The following is a 17243-nucleotide window of genomic DNA, read 5'->3' on the forward strand; positions in this document are numbered from 1 at the left end:
GGAATGGGTTCTGCCTTCCCTGACTTTGTATGAGACCCACACCATCACTGTTGGATGCCTTTTGTCCTCTGAGAGGCCCTGTGTTATGACAGAGAAGTAAGGAGACCCTTTATCACCAATCCCTGTTTGAGCCCTTGGGAACGACCACCAAAACTCTTAGCATCTGACTCCTAATGTGTGAAGCAGGGATAAAACACACACACACACACACACACATCCTGCCCCCAGGTTGGAATAGATGTTGGAAAATATTTTTGTGCAAGCACTAATGGTCTTTGCAAAGCACCATGTACACTAGGAGGTGTTAAGAAGGATTTCTTGCCTCCATTGTATCAAGCATTGGCAAGACAATTGAAATACAGATACTCGTTCTGTGCATGGAGAGAATGTGTCAGGGCTGAAATGGTCTTGAAAATCTAAGCTCTAAACAAATGTCAAATGTTTCAAAGTAGTGGGGAGATGGCATGGACACAGTGTTGAGACATGGCCTATCAGCCTAATTAGCTTGATTCTTGTGTGACAGACATGATCTTATTTAGACCCGCTTCATCCGTAAGTTTTTTTTTTTTTAACATATGGATGGGGGCCTCCGTGAATGCTGAATTGGTGCCCAGAGCTCTTAATTTTGCTTGAAATAGGGACTCCCCAGTGGCACAGCAGTTGAGCGCTGGGTTGTGAAGCTGCCCGCGGCCTCTGCGGCGCTGGTTCGATCCCCGGCTGCTCCCCGGCCACCGGAGGAGGGTCCCACATGGCGCACAGACCTCTCCTGCCGCCCGCTGCTCCCCTCAGCAGTGTACTTCGGTCTTTCTGCCTGCTCTGCTCCCCGCTCTGGCTCTGGTGAATTCTCTCACCCTCCTGCGCTTCTGACTGTACCCGGTGCATGTATAAACAAAACAAACAAGCAAACAAATAAATAAATAAAAACATGCCTCTAGAAAAATTTAAAAAAAAAAATTTTGCTTGAAATAGATAGAAGCTTTGCATTTTCTTTTTTTTTTTCCTCCTCTTAACCCATCTAATTATAGTTTTGTAGGTAAACAGCTCAGCCTTGTGGATTTTAAATGAATAAAAACTACATGTCTTTGAAATAATTCCATACTTCTTAGAGGCTGGGAATGTCCAGAAAAAGAGGGTCATGAATCCAGATGAAATGAGAAAGACAGCCGCCTGGTGAACTGCCATAGCCAGCCAAGCCAGGCACAGAACTACCAGAGTGACAGTGGCAGGCTTCAGGCCTGGGTTGGTTGGTTGGTTTTTTAATGAAGTGCTGTTGTTTTGCATCCTTGTTCAGTTTTTGACAATGTAGGATTTCTTCCCTCAGGTGCAGTCACCATAGCCCTCCCATCACCAAAGCACCCAAGGTCCTCCATAGTTCATTGTGTTCCCCCCAATTTCTATCCATTCCCCCCTCCTCCACTCCTGGAAGTCTCAGATTTATAATCCGCTTTCAAGGGTTGGTTTTAAAATGTGTCTTTGACCCTTCGTTTGGTTTCTCAATAGTCCACACATAAGTGAAACCATCCAATATTTATCTTTCACTTCTGGCTTATTTCACTGAGCATAATTCCTTCCAGCTCCATCCATGTTTCCACAAATGGCATGAGGAATTTATCTTTTTTGATCATTGAGTAGCATCCTATTGAGTATATATATGTACCACATCTTCTTGAGGCTTGGATACTTTGGGGTTTCTACAAAACAATTCTAATGAGCTTTTCTCACTCCCTGTTAAGTTGCAAATAGCAGATTAGAAATGAACGGAGGCAGGCGTGAGTGGACAGAGCTCAGAGATGACCTAACAAGCAGCAGGTACGCAGGCAGAATGCAGTCTGAGCACGGAGTGAGGACGCGGCCTGACAACAGCAAGCAGGGCACTCAGATCCCAGGCCTGTTCTCACTGCTGTGTGACCCGGGCAGAGCCCAGATGCTCCTCTGAAAAATGAAGTCAGCCCCTTGCTCAGGTTTTCCCTTGGGCCTGAACAGAGACACCTCTTGTCCTAGGACAAATTGCTATTCATTCTTTAAAACTTTCTCACATCGCCTTGGGGTCCAGAGCATGGCAGGAGAGGAGAGGACCCCCAGCCATGACCCTGCCTGTTACATGGACCTTGAGCTACACACCATCTGACCCAGCCTGCGTCTGCTCAGGGTTTCATGTGTAGCACAGTGCTCCTCTCCTGCCATCTTCTCCAGAGCCTTCTACTCCTCTCCTGCCATCTACTCCAGGGTTTCATGTGTAGCACAGTGCTCCTCTCCTGCCATCTTCTCCAGAGCCTTCTACTCCTCTCCTGCCATCTACTCCAGGGTTTCATGGGTAGCACAGTGCTCCTCTCCTGCCATCTACTCCAGAGCCTTCTACTCCTCTCCTGCCATCTTCTCCAGGGTTTCATGGGTAGCACAGTGCTCCTCTCCTGCCATCTACTCCAGAGCCTTCTACTCCTCTCCTATCTACTCCAGAGCCTTGACACCGGGCTTGTGAAATGTATAACAAAAATTAATAAAATAGCTTTACAAGAGTCGAGCTGAGTGTGACCTCCTAAAGACAGTCCTCAATCATGAGGAAAATGATAAATTCATTTTAGCTTGACAGGAAAATGCATAAAAATTTAAGGTAGTTTATTTTTCAAAATGCTTAAGACAAGTATTGGTGCTTAGAGAATCAACTTGTTCTCACAAAAATTCATTTGCAAAACCTTTTTTGTAATTCTCTATAGGGAACACCTGTTCCTCAAAGAAACCAGCACAGGATCACCGTGTGTTTTCATGAATTTCTTGCTCTTTGAGTCAGGGTCTTGAGTTCACTTGGTTATTGTGATGTGAGGACCCGGCCAGGCCACCTTCCATGCCCACGATAGTGACATTTTCCTCACGCCACCGAGGCCCCCGGGGCTGCTGACCTTTGGGACCAGCCCCTCTTCTCCCAGAAACCCGCCAGTCAGTTTGCTCTGCACCCCCCTCTGTCTAAGCACTTTAGTGGCACGCAGTAAGCGCTTATGAAATTGGGGGGTATGGGGGGGAGAGGCAGAACATAGAGCCAAGGATTTTGTAACTCATACATGTGTCTGACTCAGTCCCAGGAGCTCTAGGAAGGCCCAGGGTGCCCAGAGTTGGCATCAGAAATCACATGTGACCTTTACAGGCAGAGCTGTTAAAGGATCAGTTGTGGACTGTGGAGCTGGGGTTTTGTTAACAGTGAAAAGAACCACATATTTGAAGGATTGTCATAGGTTCTCCATAGATCCTGAGCCACCACCAGCTGGGAAAGCAGAACAGCGGCTGAGCTCTGAACGGGTCACTCGCTTTCCCTCTCCCGGGATGCATGACCTCCTTAAACCTGGGCGGTGTTTTACTGTCCTGACCTAGTCCCTTACTTGATAACGTTAAATGGTGAGGACAGCCCTGGGAAGAGGTGGGTGACATGTTACCACCACCACTTGACCAGGGAGCCAGCAGCGGGCCCCCAAGGCCTGATGACCTGCCCAGGTCATGCAGCTCCTGAGGCCACACTGGGACCAACCCAGGCCCGATAGCTCCCCAGGGCCTCTTCTGCACCCCAAGGCTTATCAAGGCCCTATATAGCCTGCTCCCTCTGCCCTCACCATCTAAACATCCTACCAGCATTTATGTGTTTTATTGTGTGATGTAATAGTAATAATAAAATGCGGCATATTATTTTGAGTCTTCATCTTTTAGAGACACGGAGAAATAGTTACAGGTGAAATGCACATGTTTGAGATCAGATATGGGTGTATAGTGGGGTATAGATAGCCGGGGTGATGGGTGAAGGGTAGTTGTGGCCTCGTAACCCACACCTGACTCTCCTTCCTAGGAGGTCCTCCAACACCCCTGTGACCTCCTCACCACAGGCTTTCCTTGTTTTTTCTCTAAGTTTATATCCCCCATCTGTCACCTGCTGGGGGGGCTGTGAGCTCCCAGAGGACAGGCATTGTCAAAAGGCACAGCGAGCGCTCTGGCATATTTGTTAGATCTGCGTCGTGTGCTGAGTACCCATTTTACAGATGGAGTGGTAGAGGCCAGAGATATCAGTGTCGTAGCCAAGTTCACAAAGCTGCAACATGAGAGCTCAGACTTAAAACTATAGCCTGGGAGTCATTTGTCTCTGACACATGGGGCATCCACCTTCATCCATTCATCTCGTTAGCATTGACTGGGCGCTCGCTGCTGGTCTAACATTGACTGAACAAATCAAAGCACAGCCTGCCCTTTGTTTCAGAAAACACTTTTGAGGAAGTAAAATTTAAATAAATTGGAAGCCAAAGAGTCCATTCCAGGGGAACAGCATGTGCAAAGCCGTGGAGTAAAAAGGAGCATTGGCGCGTGTGAAGGACTCAAAGGTCACCGTGGGCAGCCGCTGATCAGGCATCACCCCCCCACCCCACCACCGGGGATGTTTCTTTCTGATTTTATTTTATATTTTAATGTTGATTTTTTTTTTTTTAACAGGAAAAGTACATCTTGACCCATCTGGCCCCTTAGAACTGAGCTCCGGCGCCGGCCCTGACCCGTGTGCGCTGTCCCCCGGCGGGCACGAGGAGCACCGCCACGGGTATCAGAGTCCAGCGTGCAAAGATGTATGAATGTCCCCAGAGCTGCCCTCAGCCAAGCCCACGAATGCTCTTTTCTGGTGACAGAGAACTCTTGATCCTGCCACCGCAAGGCAGTTCTGTCGTTTTTGTCTGAAAAATTTTAAGGTGAGATTCAAATTCCCAGTTCCTCTCTGACCCTGCCTTCGGCCGCCCTGCCCCAGGTGTGGGGCCTCTCTCTGACAAGTGACCACTCTCTCCAACCTGCCCATGGTGTTGCTCCTGGGGTGTCTGGCGCCAGCCTCTGGCCAAGGTCCTTCTGCAGTTCTGGCCCCAGGTCCTCCTTCCCTGTGTCATTCCTCCATAGGGTCAGCTCCCTGTGGGCTAGGCCTCGCGGCCCACTTTCCCTCGCTGCCCTGTGAGACTGCCCTCTGGGCCTCCGGGACTTCTCCCCACTGCCCCTGGGCCGCCGAGCAGCCTGAGGAGCATGGAGCTCCTACAAAGGTGGGCCTACGTCTTCCTGGCCAACCCTGGGCATTTCGGTCCCTTGTCTGTGCCCCAAACTTAGCGCCTGTGTAGGCCCCAGATAGGGAGAGACTGGGGAGGAAGGATCCTCTCAGATCTCACCGGTCTTTTGACTTTGGGTTCTAGTTTTGCCCCCTCCAAACAGCAACCCCGAAGCTCTTTACATTTTTCTCTTCTCCTTTCTCAGAGGTGGGAAAACAACCCTGCCTCATCACCGACCAGCATTCTTCTCTCCCGATGGCTTTTTCTTTTCTTTCTTTTTCCCCCTTCCCTTTCCTTTCCACCCCACTCCCCCTTTTTTTTTCTCTTCTGGCTGTGCACTCAGCATCCTCCAGCTTCCCAGCTCTGTCTGGTCAGAACTCCCGAGTCCTGCTCTTGTGTAACCAGCCTGGCCTTGCGCTGCAAGCCTGGCTTTGGAGACATCCAGCACTTCAGTTCCCTCTATTGTCTGGATCCGCTCTGCCCCGGGGACAGTAAATGGTGGGGCAAGGGACAGGGTGGAAGGAATGAAAAACACCTCTCAGCGCTGCAGCGCTCCCTGCCTTGGAGCGGGGACAAAGGAGGCCAACTGGACACATACCGAAGCATTCCTGCGGGGTGAAGCCCACATGATGTCAGGGCCTGTGGCCTGAACAAAGGAATTCCAGCAGTTGAGAGGGAGAGAAAAGCGGTGGGAGAAGTGAGTCACCGCGGGTGTGCGGGGCGCAAGGCTGTGGGTGGTGCCGGGGTCACGTGACGGGGGGGGGATTTGGTTTCAGCAAAACATCAGCCATCACGTTAGATTAATATTGCTAATATGAATTTAATTGACTTTGTAAATCGCTGTTGTTTTAATTTGCAAACTTGTTTTGGTTTTATGGCTGTAGGAGAGCTATAAACATTGGTTTATATTTAGTTTTTTGTTCAAAAATTGTTCTTGAGGGTAAAAACTGCAGGGTGGAACACTCTACACTGGACAACTTTTCCTTGCAGTTGTTCAGCGCCCCTGCCCCCAACAGAACAAACAAGCAGGATCCTGAGACGTGGACGGGGCGCTCACCCCTCTAGCTTTGGCCTTTGTGCTAGCCTTTGTGCTCACCCCTCTAGCTTTGGCCTTTGCGTGCCCCCTGGGCATAGCCCCTGACTTTCTCCCCCCCACCCATTTCCCTTAGTCCCATTAACTCCTGGGTTCCTTTGCCTTGGGGGTCCACCTTTCCTTCCCCTCAGCCTCTGGAGGGCCTGGGCGGCAGAGCACCCACCGCCCAGCCCCACCACGTTTCCAGAGAAGGCCCCTCCTAGCATCGCTGTGCCAAGGAGTCTTTCTCATTTCACCTTGGCCACACTCCCAAGTGCCCCCTCTGTTTTCTGGCTTCAGTGAGTGCCTGGCCCCGGGAAGGGAGGGGAGAGGAAGAGAGATCCACTGCTGGGACAGACTTGCTTGGGCAATATTGTCAATAAAGGCAAATTTTCAACTTGAGGTGGTCTACAGGAGAGTCTCACCTTAAAAGAGTCTATACTACAAAAGAGCACCTGCACCCCTATGTTTACAGCAACACTATTTACAATAGCTAAGCTATGGAAACAACACAAGTGCCCCCCAAAAGATGACCGAATCAAGAAGATGTGGTACATATACACCATGGAATATCACTCAGCAATCAAGAAAGATAAACTCATGCCATTTGCAGCAACATGGATGGCGCTGGAAGGGATCATGCTCAGCGAAATAAGCCAGAAAGAAAAGGAAAAATACCGGATGGTCTCACTCATAGCAGGAATCTAGAAAACTTAAATAAGGGACCAGGAGAAAGACTAACTATATTAAAGTAAAAATCAAAATCAGCAAGCAACTATAAACCAGAGACATGCTACTGGGGTTGGGGGGAGGGAAGGAGGGATTAGGGTCAAAATAAGGGGGATGGGAATTGTATGGGGACTATAACCAAGATGAAAATGCAGACATTGTGCAAAAATGAAAAATGATGTAAAAAATAAATAAAATTTAAAAAATAATAAAAAAGAAAAAAAGTATAAACCAAAAAAAAAAAGAGTCTACTAAAAGTGTTGCAGTTCTTACTAGGATTTTGTATTTTATCTTGAGTGGAAATCTTTGAAGGATCTTATGCATGAATCATGACCTCTGCTAGTATTTTGAAAAGAAGGCAGTAGGAGAGACGGCCTGTAATGGTGATGGCACGAAGTGATTGCATGAACCTTCCCGTCAATAATGGTGATAAAATACAGACAAAGTACTTTTTAAAATCATTTAAGGTCAAATAGAAGAAAAGGAAAAACAAAAGAGCAAAACTTAGATCAGATAAATCACAAGTGGCAGGCTTATAACCATGTCAACAAATGCAAATTGAACAAATATTCCAATCAAAAGACAGGGATTGTCAGACTCGGTATAAAAAGAGCAAATTCTATGAGGCTGAAAAGAGACATATTCTACTTGCATAGACACAGACTGAAAACAAGAGGCTGGATGGAAGTAGTGCATGCAAGTGGCAAGCAGGACACAGCTGGAGCGGCCATATGACTATCAAGCGAAGGAGACCTGAGAATGGCAGAAGGGGGAACATGCCATAATAACTATAAAAATCTCTGTAGGTTGGGAATTATGGGCATACCTCGTTTTATGGCACTTTGATTCATTGTGCTTCACAGATACTGGTTTTTACAAATTGGAGCTTTGTGGCCACCTGCCTCGAGTGAGTCTGTTGGCACCATTTTTCCAAGAGTGTGCTCACTTCCTGTCTCTGTGTCATGCTTGATTGAGGTTCATACATTGCTTTTTTGTTTTTTAAAGATTTATTTATTTATACAAGAACCAAGGTACAGGCCAGATGCGCGGGAGGGTGAGAGGATTCACCAGAGACAGAGCGGAGAACGGAGCAGGCAGACTGACTGAAATACCCTGCTGAGGGGAGCAGCGCCTGCGACAGGAGAGGTCTGCTTCACCATGTGGGATTCTCGCTGGCCGGCTGGGATCGAACCTGCGCTGCAGAGGCTGCGGACAGCTTCACAGTGCGGCGCTCAACCGCCTGCACCACCAGGGAGGCCCCTCATACATTGCTTTTGTAGACATGGTATTGCACACCTAATAGACTCCAGCATAGTGGGGAAATGTAACATGTTTATGCCCTGGAAAACCAAAAAATTTGTGTCACTCATTTGATTGTGATAATAGCTTTATTGCAGTGGTCTAGAACCAAACCCATAATATCTCTGGGGTGTGCCTGTATAAAAATTATGAAATAAGTATAGTTTATTTTAAATGAGTGCAGTTTATTATATGTAATTATTCCTCAAGGTGGATTTTTTTTTTTTTTAATCACAGTGGCTACTGAGGGGCAGAAGGGAGAAGAGTAACTCAGAAGAGTAGATCACAGAATTACTCAGGGGTAGAAGGGAGAATAGAGACAGGCTGGGGAGCATAATGCAAAGAAGAGGAGAGGCAGGTTTATCTGCAGAAACGCTGACGTCAGCGTTAGACTTGTCCCATTCAAGAGGCCTGTTAGACTTTGCTGCTGGATGTATAGCCAAGAGGTCAGTGGCAGTAGGGAGACTACAGAGAGGGAAGAGGGGGTTCAGAACTGAGCTCTGGGTTCATGTAGGTCGGTAATTGCAAGGCTCTCTGGGGAGCTCCTGAACTTCAGAGGTGAGCTAGAGACAGGGAAAACCTCAATGTTTGACTAGGCCCTGAAGGATAAGTAGAAGTAGGAATTTTCCAGATGTGAGAGGGAGGTTGGGTTTGTTCTGCTTGAGTCAAGGGATAGACCAAAAGCTATGGGTGGGTGGAGGTCACAGGGAGCCAGAGAATTAGACCTCATATCCTCAACGATCACTGGAAGCTCCATTGCTCCCCTTGTTTCCTGAGGAGCTGTGGGGTGGTAGGCTTTGTGGGGGAGAGGAAAAACTGAGAGCCAAAGGGTGAGCTCTAAGGACAGCAGAGATGACAGGCCTCAATGATCAGTAGCCCCCCATGGGTGCCTGTGGGGAGAGAGCTTTGTTGGTCTTCAAGGAAGCTCTGGCCTGAGAACTGAGGGTCCAAGGGCCAGCCAGTGCCCACGCTCCTGATGCCAGGGACCTGAGTTCAAGTTCTTGTTCTTTCCTCTGTTGGCTGTGTGACTTTGCCCAAGTGACTTGACATCTGTGAATTTAGGTGTCCTCATCTTTAAATCCGGATATACTTGTTTCCTCTCAGGGCTCCTGTGAGAGCAAATAAAACCAATGTCATGAAGGTAAAGACACACAGCAGGGCCTCCCTGCCCCCTTGCTGGCAGAGGACACTGGACTCATTTGCCTAGCTTCATTCATTCGCAGGGCCTCCTGGGCCTCCTCTATAGGTTAAGCAATCATGTTGGCTTTATTTATTAGTTCCACAAAGTATTCTGAAGAGTCAGTCACTCAGCTTTGTCCCCCACAACATCCCTGCACTGACTTTCCAGTCACCACCCTGCCTTGGGGACCTCCCAGTGAGCGGGTAGCAGAGGCAACAGCCAGGGAGCCAAGATGAGCTGGGCTCCAGGCCAGCCCTCAGTCTCCCCAACTGAACCTTGAGGGGTAAGCAGCCAGGGAGAGCCCAGGGCAGGGCAGCCCTCCCGTGGGTCCCTGATATCCATGATTGTTCTCTTGTTTTCTTCCAGAACAGCTTCCTCCAACCCCTTTCAGCACCGTTCTGGTACCTCTCTGCCTGTCCTACCTCCCTGTACTTCCAGGCACTTGCCTGGCCACTGCCTGGACCTTGTCGGGCTACTCAAGGTTGGAGATGGAGGCATGCCCTGGGGAGGGCTGGGTGGTACTTTGAGCTCCTCGGCCCGAGGAGATGTGGGTGCTTATAGGGTGCTCCAGTGCTCACCCAGCTGGTGACACTATGACCTGGTTTGCCCCTGAGACCCCTCCACTGAGCTTGTTGTGTAAGAGGTTCACTGGGGTTATTTAGAAGGTTACAAGATGGGATCTATCCCTGCTCTAAGAGAAGGAGCCGTCCAACCAGGGCCGAGTGGTCCCCTGAGAATGTGCTCGTCAGCGGGCCCTACAGAGGCTTCCATGTCTCAGACCAGGAGCCAGTGGTGGGGCCCTGTCAGTGTGGAGTCAGTACCTGGGCAGAGGTGTCCACCTCCAGGCCTTTGCACAGGAATGTCCTCCACTTTGTTGTGCCCCTGGGAAGTCCCACTCAGTTCTTCCCTCACATTTCCTTGTATTTTGAACAACTCTTTACAGTTTGTGAAGTACATTCACATCTCTTGCAATACCATGCATCCCCTGAGGAGTGAATCATCATTCCGTTTTACAGATGAAGAAACCAAGGATCAGAGAAGGCTGCTGAGTGGGCCAAGTTTACCCAAGTAGTAAGGGTCCACCCAACCCCAAGCTAAAGCCCAACCTCTCTCCACCCCAGGGAACAACACAAAAGTTGGTGACTTGGGCTGTTGACCTTCAGTGCAGCATTTTCAGGCCTCGGGCAGATGTGTTTTGTGGGGAGGCACCAGGGGGCTGAAGTCTGGAGTAGCTCTGGGAGCCGGTGTTGAGGTTATTTGATATGTGAGAAAAGACTCTGTCCACTGCCTGGCATGTCTCAGCACTGCAGGGGCAGTAGGCAGGCACAGCACAGGGGTTGGTGGGGCCCAGGCATGAGGGGCTTCAGATGCTGTGGAAGCTCCTGAGCATGGAAGGGTTGTGAGCAGGGCCTTCCTGCCATGAGGCCAGGGCTCAGGAAAATGGCAGACACAGCAGGCTCAAGCTGGGCCTGGGCAGACCGGGCTGGGAGCTGGACACCTGATTTCTGGCCCTGACTGGGCCTTTAATCCCCTGCATTGACCAACTTGGACCCAGGGGTGTCATCTGCTGAGCAGTGTGGCATTTCCTGCCTTGTTGGCTGCTCTGGGCTTCATGGAATCCTGGGGGGAGACTGTCAGGTGCCAAGCTCAGCTGAGCCTTTCTTATTTTCCTCATCTGGCACAGGGGGCATTAGGCCTTCTCTGTACCTTCCTCCCAGGGTCAAGGGAGAGAATGCAGAGCCCTTTGTAAACTGTGAAGTGTGAGGTTTCCTTACTGAGCCAGAAAAAAGGCTGAACCCAACCTCTAGTCATGCTTGGACTGTAGGATTTATGGGCCCTCAGCTATTTCTTGAATAGTCACTCATCCACCCACCCACTCCTCAGCCACCAACCCTGCCCCAGGAGCTACAGCTAAGCCTGACAGCGCAATCCAGAGCCAGCCTGGTGCCCTGGTCCAGTGCAGGCCCTGTAGGCACTTACAAACCTTTAGATGTGAACTGGGGATCCCCCACTCCACCTTCCAAATGTGGAAACAGGTCCAGAGAGGTGTGGGCAGGAACCCCAAGATGATCTGACAGTTGCAGACCTCAGCTTTCCCCTCCCCAGGCTGACCGCTGACCCTGCCCTGTGGGTCCCCAAACAGGGACCTGGCTCATTCCCAGGGTGGGAGCAGCACCCCCTGCCCAACAGCTCAGGCTCAAGTCCAGGCCCAGGCCCTGCGGGGTGCAGAGTGCTGGGCTGTGGTGGGGACTTGTAAACCAGCCGTAGTGCTCCTCAGCCTGCGATATTATCTCTGGCCTTGGCTCCACCCTGGAGCAGGATGCGGCTTTCAACACCTCCCTCCCCTAGGATGGTCTCAGGGTTTTTCAAGTTTCTCACACATGGATCAGGGGCTGGGCCTGGGCACTACAGGCCCCCAACTGAGCCCACCCCCTCCCCCACCCCCACCTAGAGACAGCCACAGTCACAGCCCCTAATGTAGGAGGGGGAAGGGCCGAGGTGCCTGAGAGGGAGGGGGTCGCAGCACGGTTCCCCTAAGGCCTCCCTCATCCCCACCCCCTCTGTCATCCATAATCCTGGGCGCCTGTTCAAGGAATTCTCCACCCCTGTGTTAGTGATTTATTTTGACTCAGCTCATCCCGCCCACCCGGTGGGTGATAGACCACCCCCCCCATCCCCACCCTAGACCCCAGGGCCATTTTCATCTCCAGCATGGCAGGTCTGGCCCTGGTCCAGGCTGCTCCAGATGGCGGGGGCTCTGCTGGACTCTACAAGCTTTCAGGGGACCCCAGAATCTCACTTCTGGGGGCCCAGCTTAACTTCTAACATTCTCTAGACCCTCCTCCAAAATCCTGCAGGGTCTCACTTCCCAGCTGGAGAGGTAACTAATGACTTACCTGTAAGAAGAGGCAGTCTTCTCGATCCTTCAGTACAGTTTCCCCATGAAACATGTGGATAGGTAAACGCTGAGAAGGTCGGGAGGCAGTAGGGAGGCTCCAGCACTGAACTGAGAAAAATGCCCTTAAAATTATGGAGGACGCCCTCAATACACCATCTCAGCAACCCTCACTTAGCTCTCCCACCAAACAAGGGTTCATGTCCCCACTTTGCACATGAAAAGTGAAGCCTTGAGAGGGAAAGTGGCCCACAAGCATTCAGGCTGGACCTCACAGGAGCTGGAGTCTGTCTCTCCCTCTCTGTCTCATCCAGGCTGGTTCCCCATCCACAGGCCAAGTTCACTGGTCTGTGGGGCCAGGACTCTGTCCCAAGTGCAGCGCTTTCCTCCCCAGAGGAAGCCAGGTCTGCACAGGAGGTGGGCATGTTGTGAGCATGCATCCTGCATTTTGGGGGTGAGATAGAATACCCCTCTTCCTGATCCTCCAAGAGGAGGAGGCACCACACTCATGAATGCATACGGGGTGGTGGCCCCCTTCTGCCCCTCAGTACAGCAACATCTCTAGTCCTAGTGAGTGGAAGGAGGGAGCCAGCCTATTCTATACGCGGCCTGCAACAAGCAAGCACCCTGGGATGGGAGACACTGAGTTATTCTGTGCTGTGGCCTGAGTTATTCTGTCTCCACTGGCTCTGGATCCTGAGACCGGTGATCCCAGTGGGAGCTGAAAAGAGCCTCTGCGTGTCTGGCTCTGCTCAGCAGGCCCTGCCTTCGTCTCTTCCACTTGACCTCCTCCAGTAGGCAGAAGAGAGGAACCATTGTACAGATGGGAACATTGAGGCCCAGAAAGTTGCAGAAACAGACACTGACTTGCTCCATGACACTGGGTGAGTCATTCACACTGTATCCAGGTTCTCCATCCCACGCTGGGGTCCCACCTCCCAGCAGCCACACCCGCCTGACTTCCTTCTCCCAGTGCCCAGCATGAGGCTAGGCCTGATGACAGAAACGAGCCTGCATCAGACCCCCATGGGGTGTGTGGGTGACGTGACTGTGCAGCTGAGCACCTGGTACTGAATCAAATCCCTTGTCCCCTTCCTCTCGCTTAAGCCTCAAAGCCACCTGTGAGGTCTTGGTGACTAGCACGACATGATAGAATAGAGAGGCTAGGTGACCGTGTTGTAGACTGAGAGGTTAGGCGACTTATCTAGGGCCACACAGTTGTATGGGGACACCAGTGTCACCTCCCTGCCTGCATGCTTGGCAGGGCCCGCCTGACCAGAGAAGGAGATCCTGCCAGGGCAATAGGCAGATCGCCTCTCTCCTCTGTGGGTAGGGACAGAGCTAGTGAAGGGCCAGACGGTACATGGAAGTGGGGGTTCAGGGTTTGGTTCTGTGGCTATATAATGCTGGCTGGTTTGGGGGTTTTCTGATTGTGTCTATGAGCTTCTCTTCACCTTCTCATAGAAAACCCTTCCTGGTTCTAAGCTAACAGAGCCCCCAGGACAGCTGCCTCTTCTTGCCCAGGGACACCAGGCCCTCAGCCTCTCCATCCCTGGGCAGGGAGACCCTCTTCGCCTCTGAGGAATTTTTGTGCGGCCCCCAGCACCCTCCTTCCCTGGGGATCACTGTCTCAGTGGGGAAATGCTCGGTGTGGAGGGACCCCAGGGGACGTGTACCTGCTGGCCATCCCACTCTGCAAGCTGGCATCTCCTCCAGACTGGAAGAAACTGGAACAGACATATTTGGAGCGCTTTGGGCAGGCGCAGCTGGTTTGAGTCTTGCCAGGGACAGCTCTGGGTGTTACACAGCGTGCTTCAACTCCAAGCTCTGCACCTGATAAACTGTGTGGCTGTAGGCAAATAATTTCACCTCTTTGAGCCTTGCTTTCCTCATCTGTGGAATAGGATAATAGCATGGCCAAACTCCCTGGAGGATTAAATGAGTTAATAAATGCAAAGCATTTAGCAGAGAAAACATTTGATCCATTCGGCATGCTTTTTTGATAAAAATTCTTAACAGATGGGAAGGAGCCTACCTCAAGATAATAAAGACCATATATCACAAAGCTACAGTACATATAATTCTTAAGGGTGCAAAACTGAAGGCTTTCCCTTTAAGATCAGAAGCGGGACCAGTTTGCCCATTTGCCACCACTTCTGTTTAATTTAGTGTTACAGATTTTAGCTATAGCAATGAGACCACAACAGGAAATAAAAAGAATTGATGTTGAAAAAGATAAAGTGAGACTGTCATTAATTCACAGATAACAGGAAGGTGTATTTATAGAGAAAACCCTGAAGGCCCCACCAAAAGGGCTGTTAAGATTATCAAATGAATACAGCAAAGTGGCAAAGGTTGTAAAATCAATATACACATTTTTATCCATCACATTTTTACATACAAATGAGACAAGAAAAAAAATTAAGAAAATAAATCCTTTCACAATTGCATCAAAAAGAAGCAAATACCTCCAGATTTGCTAATGAGGTTGTTGGGAAAGGAACTTTGTTGCCACTTTGGGGTGGGTACGCCATGAGGGAAGCAACAATAGGAGCAGGTTGGCAAGGCAAGACTCTGCTACTTGTGGAGAAGTTCTTGTGCCATTTATTGAAAGCATCCAGGCTAGTAAAAGCTGATCGCGCCACAATGGTATGAGGAATAGGGTCCGGAGGGTGGGATAGGAATAGGGGACAAAGTTTTACGAGGGACAAGGAAGGGGACATTGTGACCATGTGTCAAGAGACGTTCGCGTCAGCAAAGTATGATGTCATCACAGGCAGAGTTATCCCGGGCCCGCCATGGAGATAGTCACATACTCAGGTCAACTTCAGCCTAGGCGTCCCCAGGCCTGCCTTGTGATAGGAGCTATACTCTGTAGAGAGTCGAGGAATGTTCTGCTGTGATGTGTAGGTAGCAAATAGGTCACAGTTGCCCATGAGTGGCCAGCTCATAGGAACCCACATGTCCCCCCTTTCTGTTATGGGGGTGAGGGGGAGACGGGGAAGGTGAGGAGGGGCCTGGCCGATCACCATGGCTTGTTGGCAGCGCCGTGACTGGAGGTAAAGGCGTTACCATTGTCCTAGGCAGACAAGAAAAAAAATAGGAGGCATAAAAATATTTGAACATAAGTTTGTAAAGAGAAGCCTGTCCACCACATATGTGGGTTAGCAAGTTTGGCAAATGAGAGAAGATCATCAATTGATTGTTGGGAAACTTGTTGAATTTTACGGAGCTGATTTAGCAACTTGGCCTGAAGGTCACAAACAGAGCCCTCCAAAGGAGAATCAAAGGCTTGTAACAAATTATGTTGCTGGAGGGCCCAGAAATAGGAGGTAAGATTGTTGGCAGTGATATTAGTTACACATAAGCGGTCAAAACCCACGTCATGCTGCAGGAGAGAGAGAGTCCACAAGGCTTGTTCACCAAGCCAGAGGACAGCGGACTCAAGAGCATCGAGCCTGGTAAGAGTTTGCTGATCAATTCGGGCTTGAGCAAGGAGGTCCTCTGTGATGTTATGCATAAATTGATGAACCTCCTTGGCCATATGGAGAGACTTTGCCAGAGCTGTGGCAGCCAGAGCTGCAGTAGCGGCCAGTGAGACTAGAAAGATTATAGCTGCTATCAGGGAGGCCAAAAAACTCTTAGATTTAATTCTAAGTTTAAATCAAGGATGATCCACCCTCCCAAGGCCTGGTGAGGTTAACTGGTAGCCAGGCATGAATCTGTTGTTTAATAGAGAAAATAGACTTAGATGTACTAAGAATGGAGTGATCGATGCATGAGGAAATAATAATACCCGGTGGAAAAGTCAGGGGTTGGGCTTGAGGAACTGGAATTGAAGGAGTTAGGAGAAATATATAAGGGCGAGGTGCAGATACGTGAAAACTTAGGTGTCTCAGTAAAATTTCATAGAAACTTTTCTTCCTTAAACTGGGCTGGACCATGTCAAAGAATGTAAGGAAAGAACAGAAGAGCAGTTTTACAGGTCTTGGTTTTGAATGGAGAGCATCTAGTAGTATTATGACAACGCATCTTGACAGTAGAGCCTGCAAACCCTGGATTCCAAGAGGGGCGAGTGTTGATACAAATAAGGTAAAGTCCAGTTCCATTTTTCTCTATGCCAGGTTTTTTTTTTATATATAACCAATAAATCTTGGGTACCTCAATTGTGAAGGGTGCAATTTATTATTATAAGGGGCACGAAAGTGTAATTGGAGCGGCATATTTCCCAACATCAATCAAAATATTGATGTTTATATAAAAGCGTAAAACAAGGAATGCGCAGGAATCAACAAAGCCAAATACTTACAAAAGCTGACAGCCACTGATGATGAAGGGAGGTTTCTGACATCAAGGTGGGGGGACAGGTACAAGAGATGGTGACAGGGGTGGGGGAAGAGTTTACAACAATGAGAAAAAATATCTACCTGCACAGCATTTAGCCCGGTCAATGGCACAAGGACAGCGGGCACTAGATGTTGGCTATTTTTATTGCTGTGGTCAGTCATTGGCCCTCTGCGCCCTGGTTCCTCTTCATAGGCCTGTTGCTATGAGCCTCTAAGGTCCCTGAGGAGACATGGTCCGGATGTGTCAACTCTCCATTTCCCTCTGCGAAATAGTGTGAGACCCTGCTGAGCCTCTGTGTAAAGGTCATAAGGTGGGATGTGGAAGTGAGAGGAGTGAAAAATGAGATCATAATAGGCCCAGAAACTGGCTTCACTTTTCAGTTAAGGCCCAGAGAGGGACAGTGACTGGCCCAAGGTCACACAGCTCTTAGGGCTGGTTCATGGTTACAAAGTCTGTTCTTCTGACTCCATATCTTTCTCTGAGAGGCCCTTGAAAGCAGGTAGTGAGAAGTATCTAGAACTATTTCTGGGATGAGAATCGAATAGTCCCAGGGTGGAGTCTGAACATGACTCAGCATGCTACAGTGTGCCCTGGGGGATCTGAGCTTTCACAGGGAGCCAACATGTGCACCTGTGAACAGATCTAACCATGGGAGATAAGGAAGGAGAG

At 49.7% G+C, this 17243-nt stretch overlaps 1 long non-coding RNA gene across 2 annotated transcripts; it reads right to left on the reverse strand.

Annotated features, from left to right (window-relative positions):
- Window positions 1-8241: 8241 nt before the first annotated feature.
- On the reverse strand, window positions 8242-16857 carry LOC119254702 (uncharacterized). 2 transcript variants are annotated; one of them, XR_008553510.1, is made up of 4 exons: window positions 16655-16857; window positions 13904-14120; window positions 12229-12338; window positions 8242-9260 (listed from the first exon to the last, which is right to left on the reverse strand). It is a non-coding gene; the product is annotated as an uncharacterized LOC119254702 (long non-coding RNA). The 2 variants fall into 2 exon arrangements; XR_005127320.2 differs by having other exon boundaries at window positions 13904-14153.
- Between the last annotated feature and the right edge of the window lie 386 nt (window positions 16858-17243).

The sequence above is a fragment of the Talpa occidentalis genome, unplaced genomic scaffold (assembly GCF_014898055.3).
Source record: "Talpa occidentalis isolate TD23 unplaced genomic scaffold, MPIMG_talOcc4v2.1 talOcc4.3, whole genome shotgun sequence".
Lineage (NCBI taxonomy): Eukaryota > Metazoa > Chordata > Mammalia > Eulipotyphla > Talpidae > Talpa > Talpa occidentalis.